Source organism: Chlamydotis macqueenii, chromosome 7, assembly GCF_036417535.1.
Source record: "Chlamydotis macqueenii isolate bChlMac1 chromosome 7, bChlMac1.mat, whole genome shotgun sequence".
NCBI classification, from domain to species: domain Eukaryota; kingdom Metazoa; phylum Chordata; class Aves; order Otidiformes; family Otididae; genus Chlamydotis; species Chlamydotis macqueenii.
Genome location: NC_141562.1, coordinates 36,120,934 through 36,139,988, shown reverse-complemented (window position 1 = coordinate 36,139,988; position 19,055 = coordinate 36,120,934). Strand labels below are relative to the sequence as shown.

Here is a 19,055-nt window from a genome sequence, read left to right as displayed (position 1 = left end):
GGACCCCCGTACCTGAACCTCATCTCTCATGTCATGCTCAGATCTCCCCCAGAACAGAAATAAGAGACTTCTGTGGTTAAAACACTAGATTTTGGAGAGCTGCTGTGTGCAACCCAGGGCAGAAGGTTTGTCCTTGCTAGCAGCTAGCACCTTCCTTTGTGTTGCTGGCATCATCTGGGAAGATGCTTTTGCTCGGAGAGGTGTGCACCATCAACAGAAACTTCTGACCACAAGCCATGCAGCCGAGGATGCCTCCTGCGTCGCTGCAGATGTCGGTGGCCTCTAGGAACGACCCTGCCGTGCCATCTCCTCCTGGCCAACACGGCTGCAAGAGCTCCAGGAAAGCAAACCCAGAGCAAGCCAGCGTCCCCCACTGCTCCTCTCTCGCCTCCCAGAACTGCGCACACAGCTAATTGTGTTTAATTGAGACTTATTTAAATCCAAGCTTCCACAAACGGGTAGACATTAACAGCTAAATTGTTTGCTGACACCTGAAGGAAGTCTGCAGGCTTCTTGCCTCCCAATTGTTCCTGTTTATGTTAAACTGCTGCAGTTTTAACTGAGCAGAACAAACCGGCTGAGGTACAACACTTCCCCAGGCAACACACCCCAACACACAGGAAAATACCGGGATTGAGGGGTTAGGGAGTGATCTTCCTGCATAAATTACCTTAAAAAAAAAAAAAAAAAAAGAAGCTTGGCAAATCCTAGCAAACACAGAATCATAGAATGGTTTGAGCAACCTGATCTGGTTGGAGATGTCCCTGCTCCTTGCAGGGGGCTTGGACTGGATGGGCTTTGAAGGTCCCTTCCCACCCAAACCGTTCTACGATTCTATGATTCCAATCAGTTGGCTGCACAGTGATGCTCCAACGAACAAGCTCAGACACACAATTCCAGAAATAACTGCTTAAAAGAGGATGCTGAGAGCATCAGCCAGGCTGAAATAGGTGCACGGCGGAGCGTGTGGTGTCCCTGATGCAGTTTGCTCTACCAGATCTTCCCTCAGATCTTCTAGAAAACACTCGTAGCGCCAAGATCCAACACAGGGCAAGCAAGGAGGAGATGATCGTAACTGCAGGTGACCGTAACTGCAGGTATGGAGTGGTTCAGAGCAGGTGAGGCTTTGTCTAAATAAATAATTACAAGGAACAGCGGTGACCAGGACAGATCACAAGCAGGAGGCTGGCAGTGGCAAAATTCCATGGATATTACCTGTAAAGCTTGGGAGAGGGTCAACACAAATATTTCCAATGCTTCTCTTCACAGGCACAACCTTTATTCACACTGGTTGTAAATTCTCCCTTGAATAATCCCAATTCCTGCCATTTCTGCAGGATGCACCACACCAACCGGCCCTTGAACGTACGACGCTGAGGAAGCGGATGACACAGGCAGCTGTTTTCCTCCACCCATCCCTATTTATTTTCTCTCTCAGGAAACACAGCACATGTGAACACGTGAGATTAAGAGCTTTGGAGAGGAAAACTCCTGGAACTCTTTACGCAGGCTGCGGGTAGGAGATACACAGATTCATCCACATACTTCAGTAAGAAACAGCCATGAAGAAAGGTAGGACGGCGAAGGGGAGACGTGATGCGAGCGCTGCCGTCGGGACAGAGGGTACTGTTGGCGAAACGCTCTCATGTGATGAAACCAGAGCAGGAGATTTTATTAGAACTGACTTCTTTCCACCACCTCCAAAACCCCTCATGCAAAAATGCACTGGGAAGTCAAGCTGGTTTGAACAAATATTTAAACAAGCAGAGCACTGGTGTTCAGGCATTTGGGCAGCAATTTTCCTTGTCAAAACTGCAGAGCTCTCTCAGCTTTTAAAGCAAAAGCAGTTCAGCGGGGGCCAGGCGTTAAAAGCATGCGTACCAGCGTTGGGGCAGGGGAGAGGGAGCAGCACTCTTCTGGTTTTGGACTGGTTCCCAGCCTTCTTGTCCCTGAACACACATGGCCAGCTGGTGTTGTAGGGAGAGCTGGAACCTGGTGGCCATCAGGACGGTGGGACGCCCACGGGGCTCTGGTCCCTTCTTCTCTGCCCAGGCTGAAGGCATCGTGTGGGCTCTTGAGCTGGGACCTGCTGTGGTCCCACCCAATCCTGAATCCCAAGGTTAGGCCATCGTGGCTCAAAAGCCAGTTTTGCTCTGTGCTTGGGATGAGAGATACTTGACCAGACTCCTCAGAGAAGGCCCAGGCAGAAGAGGGTTACTGCATTCGTGACTGCCATCCTCAGCCTCGTGGCAACCATTTTAACTCACCTCATGCAGCGAGCGCGTGTACTGGTAATATCTGTGCAACACACTCTGTTAGGCCAACCGATACAGCTAGAGGAAACAGATAAACACAAAATGCTTCTGCCTCCAAAGAGGTGCACATTCACCTCCTGGTCACCTGGGTTTCCCCCATCACGCTGGACTCATTTCACTCAGCGTCGTCTGTCCAAAAGCCAGATGCAGTGCCCAGGCTGGTCATCTTCAGGAGCCTTCTCCTCAGGACAGACACGTCCCTCCGAAGGGAAAGGGCAGAGTATCCATCCCACCTTCTTAGATAAAAGGTCTGGATAGGAAATATCCTCTGGAAGAGATGATTTTTGTTCCTACTGACTGTTTTTCAAACAGATGATGAGCTCATATCCCAGAACCAGTTCTTCGACAGCCAGGGTTAGGTGTAAATAATCTGGTCTAACTTTTAGGTGAAGTTTAGATGAAGTTAATTGAGATAAATCCGACCTCTTGTGTTACTGCAGTCTGTGAGCGCGTGGTGGAAACGAACCACATATGCAATGACCCCTGGGCTGGATGGAGGTGGACTGGGGGATCAGGAGCTCTGCACTGTACATACGGATGCACCCACCACTGCAACGCAAGTACGGCACAGCTGTTTCCAATAAAACCAAGTCTCCCTCTCAAAACTTAAATGCACATGTGCCGTTTGCTGAGAAAATCTGAGAACTGCCCCTGCTCTGCCAAGCTATCCAGTCTAACGGGGTGTTTGCAAACGCCGTGAGACTCAGCTCTGCCTGCTTGGATTAATTATTGATGACCTGCACGGCTTTGCCAAATGACCTTACTCAATTCAGTAGAAAATAATTTTAAATGCCCCTGAGAAAGAATTTGAACATAAATATTTTCTTTGTGTGCATACACAAACAGATGTGCATCTTAAATGAAACCGATGCATTAGCTATTGATGGGTCTTAAAATTACAGGGGAGTGGGAAAGATTAATTTCAAGGGCTGAATTTGAAGCTCAGTGGTGCTCAACCATCTTATTCTGTTAGGTGCTTTTAAAGACCTTAATCTAAGAGAATATTCACTGTTTTCCTTTAATACATTGGTTACAAAATCCATAGGGAACAGTAAGAGGAATGCTGGCTTCTGCATTTGCAAAGCATCGCATGGAGATGTAAGTTGCAGATATCTGGTAGATCCAGATGCTAGCAAGAAAGGAGCTTTGCAGATTATAAAAGAAAGAAGTCTTCATTTCAGATTTCAAATGCTCTTTGGAGATGTTCAATTTAAAAAGTGCCAAAGTTGCACTGCACTGCACTGCTAATGTAACCCTCTAAATGAGACACTAAAAGATACAGCATTAGAAGGCTGTTCCTCACCAAACAAGAATTTCAGCTACCCTGAGGAGAATCGTGTTTGTCTTCAGATGGTGCTCACTGAATCAGTCTCAATTTTAAACGAGAACGAAACCATGAGATATTTGTGCCACTCCCAGGAAACCCAAGCAGACGGACACGCATGCAGCCAGCTCTCCTTCCAAAGGGCAGGAACGGCCAATTCACACACGTGTTGGGAACCAGTACCTCCCGGTTCCAAAACCCTTCCCATGTGAGAAGCCAAAAAAGCACCTACGGTGGAAAATTAAGACACGCTCTACACCTTTGCCTGCAAAGTTGCTCAGCCTGGACAAGGCAATGACATTCACGGGGCCTCTGTCTGACTCCTCCTCCCACACCAGACAGGAATATTACATCCAACCTCCATCCTCAAGGATGTCAGGAACCCAAGTATTTCCAAACGTGCTCATGCTATTAATGGATATAACAAAAGGGAATACATATTTGGCCTAACCAGCAAAAGTCCAGCCTAAGCTTGGAGTCAGTGCATTATTTACACCTTCTGAAAGGGCTCAGAGCCACCTGAGCACGCAGAGCCCACCCAAACGGGTGTGCTCCTCAGAAACTTCTGTCCCTTCTAAAGCAGAAACTTTGCCAGAGTTACTCCAAATTATGGCTCATTTGCTTAAGCCACTCTGTAAACGAGATCTTCATAATCTTCTCTTTGAAAGTTTGTGTACTGTGAATGTCTGCCTACCTTTGCTTCCACGACCACAGTGCCAGGATGAGACTTAATTTGCCTAGGAAATATTTTTACCAGTATCTGCACACCTATAGATGTATCCACACAGCACCATTTGCAGTAAGGCAATGAGCTTTCGGACGAGGGAGTCTGTTCTATCACCACAGCATCTACAGCAATGCAGCCTTCACTTGGTGATGCTGAACTCCTACCACAACACGAATTTCCACGGATTATTCTCAACTCTTTCCAGCCTCCATGCACATCATCCAGACAGCAGCTCCTTCTGGTCCTCCGGCATCCGACTCCCCAAAGGTGGCAGGCCACGGAGCTCTGTATTTTTCAGTTTGTGTCTGTTGCCCAGAGTGATGGAGCTGATCAGCAGCTTTGCTTTTTGCTTTGTTTCAGCGATGAGAAAGCCAGGCCTAATGAAATAAGCCCCGTGCTATGTGCCTGCAGCCTCTGGGCTACTGTATGGGGCTGTTGCGGAGTGAGCTCCTAAATCCAACAGAAAACAATACGATCCCGCACAGAGCAGCAATAGGAAGCCCACATTGGATCACTTTTCTTTTTGAATTAGCAATGAAGGTCTCAGGCTAGGCTACCTCCCTCCAGAGAAACGCAGGATGTCCTCTGTTGATTACGCTCACAAAGATGGGAAGCCGTTCAAAGAATAACGACATGCTGCATTTAGGGACTGTGCTTCATCCAAGTATCTCAGGCTCTTCGGACCTGGAAACACGCTTACTGCATCCGCACACGGAGCCAGCAGGGACAGCGGCAGCGTCTTCCTTCTCCTCCTGGCTCTCTTCCACCCGGTCCCCGCATCGGGCAGGAGACGGGAAGGAGCGCCAGGCTGAGGAAAGCCAGCTAGCACATTTTTCAAGGTGTCAAACCACATCTACGTTTGTGCTTAAGAATGGATTACGGAAAGTTATGCTGAGCTAACATTGTCAGCGTAAGGATTAAATCCCCAGCGCTCCTGGCGCTCAGCCCTCTGCTTGGACCAAGAGAATAGTCCAAGGTTTATACCCACTTCCTTCCAGCTTCGAGTTACAGCTCCTCAGATGAAGGTTGCTGGTGTGTCTGACTTGTGTGTACAGCACACACTTAGCGCAGACTCAGCATGAACCTCGCTAAAGTCTTCCAAGAGTTTTGCTAAATACCCAGTCCCAGTCAAGTCAATGGGGATTTTGCTCTACATTGTCAAATCCAAAATTCGAAACAACTGACTGATGAACACTCGTGTTTGAGCAGTAAAGCATTCGGGACGCTTGGTTTCAGCTCAGGGTGTTGCAGCCCATAAGCTCTGCACAGGTAAGGTCTGTGTCCTGCCTCCAGCATCGTCTTCTCCATTGGTCCCCAGCCACCACTTTCATAAATATAATGCCTAATAAATACTGCGGCCACCTCCAGATAGCTTCTTTAAACTAGGTTGTGTGGGACTGCCTAGATGCTTCCTCTGGCAGTTTATTGCTGGCTGTTATTCACACGTGTAGACCACAGCCCAAAACCACAAAATCATCAGGACTCCAACGTTACTGGTTTCGTATCACACCTAGCACACTCAGAGCAACGGCAGCAGGCACCACCGCCGCCGTCACTTCGTTTTCAGACCCTGCCACATTCATCCTCATAAGGCTGAGATGGTTTCTGAGTCAGTTCTTCATGAGCACCAAGACCTAGAAGCCAACGATCAGACTGCGCAAGGTGCCCAGAAGAGCTGTGAATGAAAGGAGGGCCCACGGGGAATGACACCTCCAGTGCAAAGCACAATGTAAGATTTTGCCATTGCAGGCATCTCCCAAGGGAAAATTGAAGGAGTCTGCAACTCATGGGAGAGCACAGAACTGCATTTCTAATGATGGCCTCAAAGCACCAGTAAGGCTATTGCAGCAGCCCAGTTTCCACTGCTGTACCACCTGCCCAGGGACGGTACTCAGTATTTCTTAGGATCAGACGGAACTCGGTACATTTCTTAAATATTACATCAATAAAAAAGACTTACAGTTTTAAAACAGAGGAGGAAAAAACCCAAATCATCAAGAACGGTGTCTCTGAGATCGCTTCACTTCAGCATCTGCAGGTTTTGCTTTTATCTGAGCATTTCTGTTGAGACTGGCTTCTTCCCTTCGCCCCAGCTTCCAGTGAAGAGTGATCCTTCAGAGAATGAACGGCCCATAATACTGGTTTTAGCCGGGGACCAGCTGCTCCTGTAACCCCACCTGGCTTGAAATGAAGTTTATTTACACAGCATGCTTGTTACCTTTGAGAAAATCTACTACTTAAAATACTTCAAAGGATCACTTTGTACTGGAGGTGGAACAGCCAAGAAGACTGTATCTTTGCACATATTGCTAAATTCTTGCAAGGCATCTTAGGGTGGAAATATTTGTCTATGAAGCTATAAACAAACCCAACAAACCCAATCCCTTTCAAACTGCACTCAAGGCAGAACAGAGCAATCTGTGGAGGGCGAATCCATCCTTTCTGCTGCTTTTTCTCAGCCTACAATGGAGCAGTAGCTTGATATGTAGGCTTGGTGTGTGTCTGCTATGTGGATATTGAAGTAGACCATAAAGAGAGAGACTTCATCTTCATTAAGTAAAACATTAAAGGAAATGTTCTAACTTACAGCACTATACATTCATGCGCAGCAATGCAGGAGGTTTAATTGCCTGTTGCTTTCCCACCATAAATTACTACCTGCAGCTAATGGAAAACCTTCCTCCTGTTTATGCACCTCACTCCCATTTCATGCATTCACACTGGATGGAAACAGCAGGGCAGCCTGGAGTTGTCCAAAGTCCACACAAATGGGCATGTCTTGAGAAAACAATGAATATTTAAGAATATCGCATGCGTTCGGTATAAGCTGTTCAAGCAGCTGACTACATATGCAATACTCCGCAGAAGTAAAATCAAAGTAAAACCATCTATATCTTAAAATAGCCCTCTGAAGTCACCAGGAGGATACGCTGAGTTTTCTCCAAGGTCTCTCGGTTACTCTGGGTATTGTGGCGGAGGAGTATTTTCCTGTGCTCCGCACCTGCCTTCATTCTTTGGCTACCAAACAAAAGGGTAATTGCTTGAGGAAATTCACAAACTCTGACTGTGAATGGCGTTTGCCACTCCAGGCTCCGGGGACTTCAGTATGATTTCCTAACTCTGGAAGTCACTTGCCCAGCCTTTGGAAGTAAAATGATGCGTTAGTGATGCTCCAGCCAGGTTCGCTGCAAGGCTTTTATCTTCTGCCAAGGACGAAGCACTTTGGGAAAGCTTTCCATCCAGCCTGTGACCACTTATAGTTTCTAAAGCTAACTCTGCCGACATCACTGTAATCTGATTTTAACTCACTAGCCTCTACGGCTAATGGTAGCTTGCATCCTACGGTAGGCTTTTTTACACGTCAGCACACTGACTCCAGACAAAGCCTTTCTGTGCTTTTGCAGCCAACCCAGCAAATATCTCTCAGAGAATACCGAAGCTCTGGAAATTCCAAGAAACCAGATAAGATGAAAAAAAGCCTGAAAAATGTTTAATTAACATTTACGCAGAGTAAACTGAAGTCCTCGGGTAATTATCAGAAGATCACAGTGAATACTACGGTGAAATCATGCTCTGCTGAAAATTATTTGCCAATGAAGACAAGCCTTAAGTTAATGGTAAACCATGCTGCCATTCTCATACAGAGTTTCAGTAACAGCTGTTTCCTCCCCAAGAAAGGGCATTGCCTTCTTTGAGGGGAAAAAAAAATCAACAGAGTGATCTTTCCATTGCTGTGAAGCTAAAGCAACCCAGCTCCTTTGCTCTCTGAGCCTGGTAGGCTTCCACAAGACAAGGCAAGGGAAACCCACGCACGTGATAAGCTCTAACGAGTCTGTAAAACGCACGCACAGCTGCGAGCTGGAACCGGCGGTGAGCCAGCCCCGAGCCCAACCTCTGGCAGTGCCGCCGTCGGGGTCCCTCCAGAGCGGGGCGGCGGGAGGGCTGAGCACCCCACGGCTGCCGGCACGCAGGCACCCAGCCCCCGGCAGACCACCTGCACCCCCAGCCCTCGGGGACTGCGCTGGGCAGGGAGCATCTCGCCTTCCTGAGGCTGTCCTCCATACGCGTGCTGTATCCAGACTGCCAGCGTGGCTGAAAAACAGGTGGAAAAATGAACATTTGGTACCTTCCTAAGCTAAATTCAATAGCCCCTGTCAAAAGAAGACAATATATGTTCAGAGATCTTCTCTTTTCAGTCGCCTGTAGTTTGTTGAGACATTTATACCATCTACCCAGGAGCCTTTACCTTCGTTACTTCACAGGAGGAACAAAACACTCCTGAAGCTGGCCCGCAGATACTCGTAGGCTGCTGATGCCCCGGCATTCAGGCAGAGGCAGGCTTCAAAGGCTGGCAACCACAACTTCACTTGGGATAACTGGCCAGGTCGCTTGAAGGAGAAAGAAAAATTACCGGTCGGAGAGACGCAGGAAGGCAAGGCAACATTTGGAGCTGAGTTTCACTACCCTGGAGATACTGTTTAGATACAAACACAGAACAACAAGCCAGAATCCCAACCACTTTCCCAAAGGATTAATTAAGGCATCCTCCTCCCACCCCCATTCAGAAAATCTGGCTGGAAACTAAGTAACAGCAACTGTTTACCCCATTAAAGCTACGCGGTAGGAAAGGACAGCCTCCTAGGGCTTCCCAGAAATTCGGGCAAGATAAACATCTTCGTTACAAAGCACGAGCCTCTCCAGTTTTATTGACAGAAAGTGTCAGAGAATGAGAGCTGCTGAATCCAGCCTCCCATTAGCAATTAAACTAATCGGGGGGCGAGCCTCTGGGCAGCAATGCCCTCCCCACCGATTCAGAGAAAACCTTCTCACATAAATTAGCCATCCCCAGGATTTTAATGCTCGGCTATGCCCTCGACAAAGGAGTCCTCACAGGGCTCTGCGCAAGCCTTCGGCTCCGGCCTCGCCTGCTCGGAAATCTGGCAGGGGTCCAGAGGGCTGGCGATAGATCCGCGGCCCCGTCGCCGCACGCGTGGCTTCCCAACGTTCCGGGGAGGCTCCCGGATGCCACGCTGCACCAGGTTCCGTCCCTTGGGCTTGAACTCGCACCCATCTCAGGCGGCGATGCTGTGATTTATGCCGGCGGGTGGAGGCGAGATGAGAATCGGGTGTTTTCTCCATTAAAGGTATTACATAAAACCAAAGGGCTGTTCACGTCACTGGCCCATCTCCCTCATTAAAAGCTGCAAGACCCCGAGCTCGGTCCAAGCGAGCGATCAATCCTCCCGACCCAACGTGCCCGCAGAGAGGTTTGCAGAACACATCTGACGCCGCTGAGGGCTTCGTTTCCCCCACACCTCCTTCCCTGAGCACAAAAATTGAGAATTCCTGGTCCTTGGAGGGAGCGCTGGTTTTTATCAGATGGTAACGATGAGTACATCATGAAATCATTTAATAGTTCTCATTAAACGCATTGCTGGAGCGCAGGCCTGATTTATGAATGGTATGCCGCGGGTATAAATAAGCCGCACTTTGCTTGTAACACAGCTGGTCAAGAAAATTAATGTTTTGTTTTCCACAACCTTTGTACTCTCCCTTCCTCTGCTACTACGGCGAAGCTCAAGGCGTGTAACTTGATCGTTCTGGGGAAGATGACACATCTCCCAGCGCCTCGCACGGGCTCAACCCAGCAGCGGAGAGGCGGGCTGCCCAAACCCAGCCTCTCCCCACTCCAGCTTTCCCAAAGCCGCCGCCCTTACCCGTGGACGTACCTCCTTCTTCCAAAACACAACCCCAAAGTGCTTCCCAGCAGACTTGCCTCTGTTGCATCTGCACTGGAAGCGTTGCTGGAACAGCGTTATCCCGGCAAGTTCAGGTCCTCGAAACACTGATATATTTAGCACTGCTGCGTAACTTTCCATCTTTAAAAGCCCAGGATTCATTTTTTCCTTTGCGCCCAGGGAATAGGACGAAAGCCGCTCAAACCAGATGAACGTCCGCCTTCAGAAGAGAGGAAATCCGAGGCCATCGCGACACAGGACACTTTTTAATGCTTATATTAACCACGGCACTTCATCCTAAGCAAACACTTTATCAGTTGCATAATGTTTTGGGTTTTTTTCAAAAGACCTTTCAGTCCCAGCACAAGGTGTACCCTGTGACCAGGCGCAGGGAAAATCGCACTTTCGGGGCAGACAGATGTTGAGGAGGCTTAGGAGAGAGCTGATTGAAACAAGGACAGAGAGAAGGGCTTTGCAATCATATGGTTCACATCTGGAATTTACAGGCACGATAATTTTATAACCCTCCCCTAACGGTTTTGAAGCAACGCAATATTCGCCCTCACTTTCCAGCCTAAGCAAGAAACATCCTCACACGTCTGACAGCTTTACGCGACTCCGAGACTGCACACCATGCTGTGAAAAAGGCAGTGGGAAGCCGGCAGAGCCACCCAGGTGCGTACGGGCACTGGTATTTCACGCGTGTTAAACATGAAGTCTTAAAATCAAAGAGGAGGACCTAGTTTCATTTTACTTCTGCTCAGAGCATGTCCCTTTACATCTCATTCAGAGACCCTTCTGGTTGCTTTTATGGTCTATAGGAGCCTCTCGTTATAAAAGTCACTTTGTAGTGACTTTATAGATTTCTTTTCTGGTTGAAACCAAGAAACTTCTCACTCAACCAACCATTTTCCATGTGTATGTAATGCACGAGGCTGTAAAATCACCGCAAGGATTGATTCTCCGGCGTGAGGAGACGAAGCGCTGGGACAGCGCAGAACAAAACGACGTGGAAATCACCTCCAACCACAGCACATGCACACAGGGACGTGCATGTATTCGCATTCACGTTACTCATTTTGAATGTCCATTCTCTGCACACGAAGAAAATTCATATTCAATTATCCTCCTTTAAAATGATACATAAAGCAAGAAGACAACTAATTCCAACAGGAAAAAAATCATTGGACTAATTTATAGGGTACATTTATTCATAAGACAAATCTTTGCTAGGCCTGGTGATGGATTAAGATGAATCTGACCTAACGACTCTGGCTCTTCTTTCATACCAGTTCCTGTCTTGATAATTAAGAGGGATTTAATTATTTTGTGGAATTTAGTTATGCAAAAATAAATCAATTTTGCAGAGGTTATTAACTCCAGGGTTTCCACCAAGCCACACTGACTCCAAGGTTGATCTTGAGTTGATGCAGCTCCAAATTTCATTTTTCCTGGTATGAACCAGTGCTTCGTTGTATTGCTATTTAGGTTTATAAGGCTGGGAAGGAACAGAGAACGGACTGGCCCGCTGCGTGACCTCAGGTACGTCACTTTGCCTCTCCATATATTGATTTCCTCACCTCAAATATGAGAATAACAACACTTAGCTCCTTTATGTAAGCACTTTGAAACTTCATTACAAAAAAAGCCAGATAAAGAAGAGTGAGGTGTCTCTGGTCCCTTCAAGATTAAGCGCGGATAAGATTCAGTGATGGATGAATCTGTGTCCAAGCCCTAAAGCAGGGATCAGAGGATGGATCAGTCACAAACTGTTTGGGACGATGCCCTGACCAGCTGGGAGTCATGAATAGGTTTTGGCATCAACCTCAAGAACATCAGAGCTTCACCTTCTATGGCATGGAGCCTCATCTGTAAACTGGAAATAATGAGATTTCTGTCTTTCCATTCCCTCTTCCCAATACAGATTTCGTGTTCTTCAAGCACAGACTGTGTCTTATCTAAACTCGGTTTTGGTAGGAACCGGGAGGAATTACTGAAAGGCAAGGAAATAATCCTACAAGCGATGAGACCAGCAATGAGAGGAAGAAGAATGAGAGAGCAGGAGGGAGAACTTGTTTCAAATCAGCACCGAGCCCTTTTGGGCCGTCTGTGGGGCACACAGTGCGGGCACAGCAACTTCAGTGACAAACGTGTCCAGAAAGTACGGGCCAAATTCTGCTCTCTACCACCTGTGAGCAGCTTCCTTTGACTTCAGAGGGAATTGGTCCCACACAGCTCAGAGCAGGATTTGTCCTCTATGTGTAATACCTTGTAGTGAAGGAAAAGAGGGAGGAAGAGACCTCTTAGATAATCATCACAAAAATGATCTTGGCCTTTCTAAGACCGATGCCAAGAATGTAAGTGATAAAAAAATCCTAGAGTTGATCTCTGCCAGCAGAAATCTGGAAATTTGGAAACAAGCTGCTCTCCTTCCTTCTGGTTCACCTACTGCTGTGCAAAGCCCTGGACCAGCAACAAAATGGTTAGTTCCCCTTGGACAGGTGCATGGAAGCAGCTCCTCCTGAGAGCAAGTACTTACAGTCATGGTCCCCAAGGAACTGAGCTGCTGACAGGAATTAAAGGTAGCCAGCCGTTCCCTGCTTACCGTAAATATTCTGCAGCCAGTAATTACAGCCTGTTTCACTCCTCCACCCTGGAAAAAGCTCGCTGTTTCTAAAGCAGGGGCAATCAAACTGTTACTGACTGCTTCTTCCAACAGCTTCCCTGTGGAATCCTTCTGGAGATCTCCTTCCTCCAGCCTCCAAAGGACCATGACCAACAGTTTGAGTCCCTAGGGCAAGTGGTGGCTTTGGCTGACAACCCACGCCCGAACAGGCCAAGCCACTTCTTGCCCAAACAAGTGAATCATGACAAGCAGCCGCCTCATAAAGAGTTAAAATGAAGAGTTCTGCTCACGCTTAAGCGTTACAAATCTTTTCAGCGAAAATACATTATTCAGGAGATGTCATCCTCCCATCAGCACCATCTGAGCTACATTTTTAATAGTTCTGCGCGCTGAACGCGTTCTGTCATAACATCAGTGATACCAAGGCTGCGAGACGAAGCAGGAGGAAACGCAAACACAGTGGGAAACATGAAAGACGGAGCTGCTTTCTCTTAATGGCCATGAAGCTCGTGCCGCCCGAGGCAGAGGAGAGATCAGTGGTGTCGGTTACGTTGCCGAGGAGTAAACCAAACAGAAATAACGCCCCGACTTCAGGCATCACAGGATCCTCTTTATTTTCCCTCAGAACCACTATCCTCTTGACGGATAATTCACCCACAACCCTCCCCTGTCTTAGGTCGGATCTACTGGGAATGAATCCACACTGCAACTCTACCAGATTTTTTCAGGCATAACCTGGAATCAGGATCTACCCTCAAGGCTGCACAGATATATAACTACGCAATGAAGAGTCTTCTGCTCAATATCTCTAGGAATAATAATAAAAGAAGGGAGCATTTCTCTTTGCTCCAGATGTTAAAATAACCACCTGGCACGCAGTACCAGAGGTGAGACTACTCCATCCTCACGACTCAAATTGTCTTTCACGGTCGAAACTCTCTCCCCTCCCAGGGTGGGTTGGGAACAACAGTGAAGGATCCCTGATGGAGATAACTCCTGATCTTTTGTCTTACTCCATAACAAACTCCTACACATCCCAGTCACGTACATAGCCCAAACTCTCCTGTCTTTGTTTCTGTCCCAGAGTGAGGAGTAGAGAAGTGGACCAGGGTTCCCACAGGAAAGCTATCTGCAGCAAGGTAACCCTGAGACAAGGGCCTCTTGTCCTACCAGTTAGGGCAGACCGGCTCTTGTGGAGTGACCCCAGATTTCCACACTTTTTGCTTCTGAGTAGGAAAACAATTTTGCCTCAAGTGTTTTCTGCCTGCAGCTTCACCTGGTTCAGGTTTGAACCGAGAGAGAAGGAGACACACTGAGTAACTGCAAGCTTCTTGCAAATCAAAGGACAGAAAAGGGATGTGGATATGGGAGATCCTCAGCCTTCTCCAGCAGCATCGGTGTCAGACTTAGAACATCAAAACCCAACTTCTGAGGAGCAAACACCACCTGTGTCTTCTCTCATCTCACGGATGGGAACAGCTGCCGACACAAGGGTAGCACAGCTCAGTAGGTCTGTTTTGCTCTTGGGCATAACTTGGTTAATCGAGGGTGTTTTGCTAACTGGTGGTTCTCCTAAGACAAAGTAAGAGATGGTTGTTCAGGACAATAAGGCAGCACATGGAGGATGGAAGAACGGGCCAAGATTTGGCAGGGGTTATGGAAAAAACGCAGAGTCGTGTTCATCGGTCAGAGGTACAGCCGAGCACGAGGCGTGAAAGCGCTCTGGATGCCCACAAACACTCCCACTATTCACCCCAGCATCTCCTTGGGACTCGAAAGAATGCTGCAAAACAAAAAAATGCTGCGGTCGGTTACGAGTGGGCTCAGAGACTGAATAGCTAGCAAAGAAAACCCGAACATACCCAGGCTGGAATGAAGAAAATTCAAACGCAAATACGCTAAAGTATCGCTTGCAGAAGTCAAGTCCCCTGGGGAGCGGCAGAATGAATGTTTGCCGACACGGTGATTTCTGGGAGTTAAGCACGTGCCCAGAGGAGAACCAAGCGACGTCACCAGCCCCAGGGGGCACAGTACGGGCACCAAAGCCTGAATGTACAACTGAACGACAAGCTCAGAGACGACAACGCTCTCTACCATGTAAAAAAGAGAATAGCAGCACCTTGCAACAAAGCCAGAACTCCATCACTTTTTCCATTTTGATTTATGCCTGCTTCCTCAGCTGGAAAATAGCTTAACTCCACTCACCTATGGCAGACAGGTGTCATCTGCCACAGCTTTTTATCTCATAAACTTGGATGGAAGGAGGATGAGCTGGCCCCGCGGTCAGCGACAGCGCACTTCGTAAAAGACAACCAGCATCCTGGAGAGCCACCGTCCAACAGCAATCGATCATCCGGGCTGGAGCGCAGAGGATGCAAGTGAAGGCTGAAAGTCAGCCATTGTGTGGATGCACCTACAGGGAAACATTTGGTGAAATAAGGGTAACGAGGAAAACAGGAAGCCCGAGCCTGTCTGTCCAAGGACAGTGATTATAATAGTGCCTATCTTTACAGCATACAATGGATGTTCCTGCAAGACTGTCGCGTGCCACGAGGAGGAACATCTGGAGAAATATCTTTCTTCGGATTCCTGGGAGGGTGAGGAACCCTCATCCCGTCAAGCGTGAGGTGAGCGGAGCACCAGAATGGAGAAGCAGAGCACGGGTGAGGACGAGAGGGAGTGGAGAGAGCCAGCTGCCGGTTTTGGCAGTGGTGCTGCCCGAGGTATCGGGGAGGTCACTTCCCTTCCGTGCCTCCCACTCACCCTGTGGAAAAATAGTTTGTTATCTGACATTCAAGAAATAAACCCTGATCTCTTCCAGAAGTACTGAGTGGTGGATCAGTACCCAGATCTACCATGAAGAATTAATTCTGTGCAGGAGCTCGTACTGGTTACGGTTCTAACACCTCCAGCAGCAGGAGTTGTGCTCTTTTAAATGATTTTTTTTTTTTTTTGGCCAAGGATAAAACTAAGCCCCTGCACTATCTCCTCAGGGAAAGCATACTTTTGGGTGCCCTCCAGAAAGCTGCTCCTTTGTCTCCTTGTATTACTGCTCATCCACTCCAGTGGTCCCACTCCTTTCCTGGGAGGCTGAAGACAGTTCTAGGTATTTTCAGACCTGGTCTGTGTTAACGTGAGCAGGGGAGGAAAAAAGAAACCTGACCATAGTACAGCAGCCAGAGGTCCAAAAATGTGGTGACCTTGACCTTGCAGGCCCAACCCAGAGCAATTTGTTTCACTTGGAGACACCCTGGCAGTGGCTTCATGAAGAATGCATGGCCTCTAATGTGGAGCATGTGTTTGGTGAGAACAATAAAGCACCTGAGCAGGAACGTCGGGCTCGCTGAGCTTCCTTCCCCCTCCCGACAGCCTCCAAGTTGCCTTCTGGTTTATGACTTTGAAGGCGAAAGCGTGATTAAACAGGTGGGCTTGGGGGTGCAGGGGTTTTATCTGTCCCCAGAAAGCACACAGCGAAAATAAAAAGGATGGGTAGGAAAAGGACTGACAGTGATAGAAGCAGCAGGATTTGAAACACTGATCCACTTCAAGCATCCCATGGGATGGCTGCAGCGGCGGCTGGGAGGGTCCCCAGCGGAGAGGGCTCCCGGTGCTCCGCTCGGGGACAGCCAGACCTGGGTGACTGCTCCGTAATCCCAGATTTTGGGGTAAAGCTATACCCCTCTCCTGCCCCTGCCTGGGGAGCTAACCCCACGCAAAGCCCTTCTGCTGGGGAGCAGGAGAAGCGATGCTCCGGTTCAGGCGTGTGAGGCTGCGGACGTGGGAAGGGTTAAGGCACCCGCAGCGTAGGCTTGTTTACCCTGCAAATGAGAGAGGGACAGTTTGCTGTGAACACGCTGATCAATATCTCCCAGCTGCCAGTTGAATCAGGATGAAGCGAGCAACTATTAATTCTGCTCTTTTCCAACAACATTTAGCCACCGTGTGAAAACGTTTCCTCTACCACAAACAAATAAACCTCAATATCACCTATCCAGACATTTTAAAGGGACTTAAAAAAAGACAACTCCAAACCAAAACACTAACAAGAAGGGCCAAGACCAATAATCTGACTTTTATTAGAGGTTTTCCAGCGAGCGGCTCGCAGGAGAAGGACGAAGCAGCGGCGGGGGTGTTTTCTCAGAGCCAAGGCGCGCTTGCCCAGCGCACGGAGCTGAGTTTCAAGACTAAGACTGGAGGGACACCTGCAAAGCCACCTCTGAAGTCTTCAGGCGTGCAAACACAGCGCCGTGCGGGAGAGGGGAGCAACAGCCAGGTCCCCAGCGCCCCTTCCCAGCCCACAGGGGCTCCAAGGACGATGTCAGAGCGGTGCCGGAGAGCGGAGACACCTCCCCGGTCAGCAGGGATGCGGCCAGATGCAGAGGTATCACCACGGCAGGAGACCTCTGTCTCCTCGAGCACGCTGTTTTACTGCCCGCGAGAGCGTCCCCCCCTCCCAGAAAATGTCAGGAAATATTTTAACATGCCGACTGGCGCGCTTTGCCGCTCACCCACAAGCGCCGAATATTTGTATACGTGCAAACCGCTTCACTTCTGAAAGGCATCTACCTTTGGCGAGGGGTGGCAGGCAGCCAGCCGGCACGGCGTGCAGCTACGCATACAAACGCGCTGAAGTAATTCAGTCTGGACAACGCCAGAACTCTTTGGGATTAAACTCCCCGGGCCAGAGATGACAGATGCTCGCAGATCCACGAACAAACGACCACAGCACAACAGCTCTGAAGAGCCAGCTTCTGCCGTTTCGTCCTCTTTGCCCTAAAAAGTTTCTTATTCTCATCCGTGGGGTGACTCATGGAGGAAGAGGAGGAGGAAGGGAACCAGGACGCACAGAAGCCCAGCTCCGAGCTTTGTAAAAACCCTTTATCTTGGCTATTCTCTCCATGGCACAGGCACCACAAGTTCTCTGAAGAAAGGACAACAGACGGGGGCTGGACTTTCTTTCCAAGCTTCCTCTGAAATCACACTTGGCAGAGCAGCCCCAGCCCGCTGAAAGAGCATGGGAACGTGCGTGGCAAGAGCTGCTCTCAGGTTGGAGCCCTCTTGGTTTTTCTAAGCCATCTGGGCTCTGATTCAGCTTGCAGAATACAGCCCCATAAAGTCTCAAACGAAAAGTCCACTCCTAAACCAAGGGTTCACCTTGGGGTTGATGGCAGAGGAGCAGCTGAAGAATGCACTCATTAAATCCTCCCGATTAATGGCAGCGGGGAACGGCCTTTGCCACCACAAAGGAAAACTCACTCCATCCTTTCCTGTTCCCTAGACCCTCCCGACTCCACTGCCTCATCTAGCTGGAAAATTTCTGCTACTATTTCCTATCTGCTGGAAAAGGAGAGAGCGACCCAGCGCAGGCAGAGCTCAGGCGGCTGATGAGTTTCCCAGCACTGGGTTATACAATTCTTCCTCCAGCCAGCAAAGCGAGGCAATGTTTGAAACATTGGTGCCCTCCATCCGTCCCTGAACCTGAAATCCCACCTGGATTAAGTTGCCCACCACCAAGTTAAAACCACCATGCCCACCACCACACCCAAGAGAAAGCCATCGTGCCCACCACCACGCTCCAGAGGCAATGGTGAGCAGCCTCAGACCAAATGACCCTGCTGCAAGCACCTCATCCTTTACACATCTCCAAAGCTTCATGAGATGCACGGACATCTCTCTCTCTCCCTTCTCCATGTGGACCCAAAGAGGTCCTTGAAGAAGAAAAAAATGTGACCGTGACTCGCCAGCTGGTGTGAATTCTCTCCTCTTGGTTATGCTCCGTAAGCCACAAAGATACGGCCACAGGGTGAGGGAGCATGTCATACTCTGGTGACAAGTCTTTTCAGAGCAAACCTCAAAGGTCTTTTATTGCAGAGCCCCGCGTCCTTCCACTCCAGTCTGCAGAAACCATCTATGAACTGCAAAGTGACATTTGGCTCTGATTAACAGACGTGTGGCACCGGGCCTCCACCCTCCCCACTTCTGTCAGGAACTGTATTGACATACATTAAACTAAAGAGCTATTATTCAAATCGGGCCAAATCAAGCCGTATTTAGGCCAGGAGAGCGGTGATTTGAGCGTAGCAGAGCAGGTTCAGACAGTGCTGAAGGCCAAGCCAACTCCACCGTGAAGGGAGAAGAGGTTTGGGTGCCAGGTAGGACGGCGGATGAAATTACGCTCTCCCAAGACTGGATATAATCCAGGTGACAGCCGTTACCCAGTGCCGCCTCTGGGAATGTTAAAATAAGACTTTGCGCTCTTTCTTTAAAGATCTTAGAGAGTTTTACAAACGTCAGGGAACCGAATCTCTCGGCACTGCCAGGGCGC

General features: G+C 48.8%; 1 protein-coding gene across 4 annotated transcripts in view; it reads right to left on the bottom strand.

Moving 5' to 3' along the window:
- The window catches only part of LHPP (phospholysine phosphohistidine inorganic pyrophosphate phosphatase), a 76,663-nt gene that overhangs the window by 5,581 nt on the left and 52,027 nt on the right, over positions 1–19,055 (bottom strand). Inside the window, exons 8-9 of one of the 4 annotated variants that reach the window (XR_015259121.1) lie at positions 8,613–8,754; positions 8,285–8,458 (exon numbers count right to left, since the gene is read on the bottom strand). The exons of 2 other annotated variants lie outside the window; for them this stretch is intronic. The gene's annotated coding sequence lies outside the window, so the exon portion shown is untranslated. Of the gene's footprint in view, positions 1–8,284; positions 8,459–8,612; positions 8,755–19,055 lie in introns of those variants that run through there. One more of the 4 variants, XR_015259120.1, reaches the window with a different exon arrangement.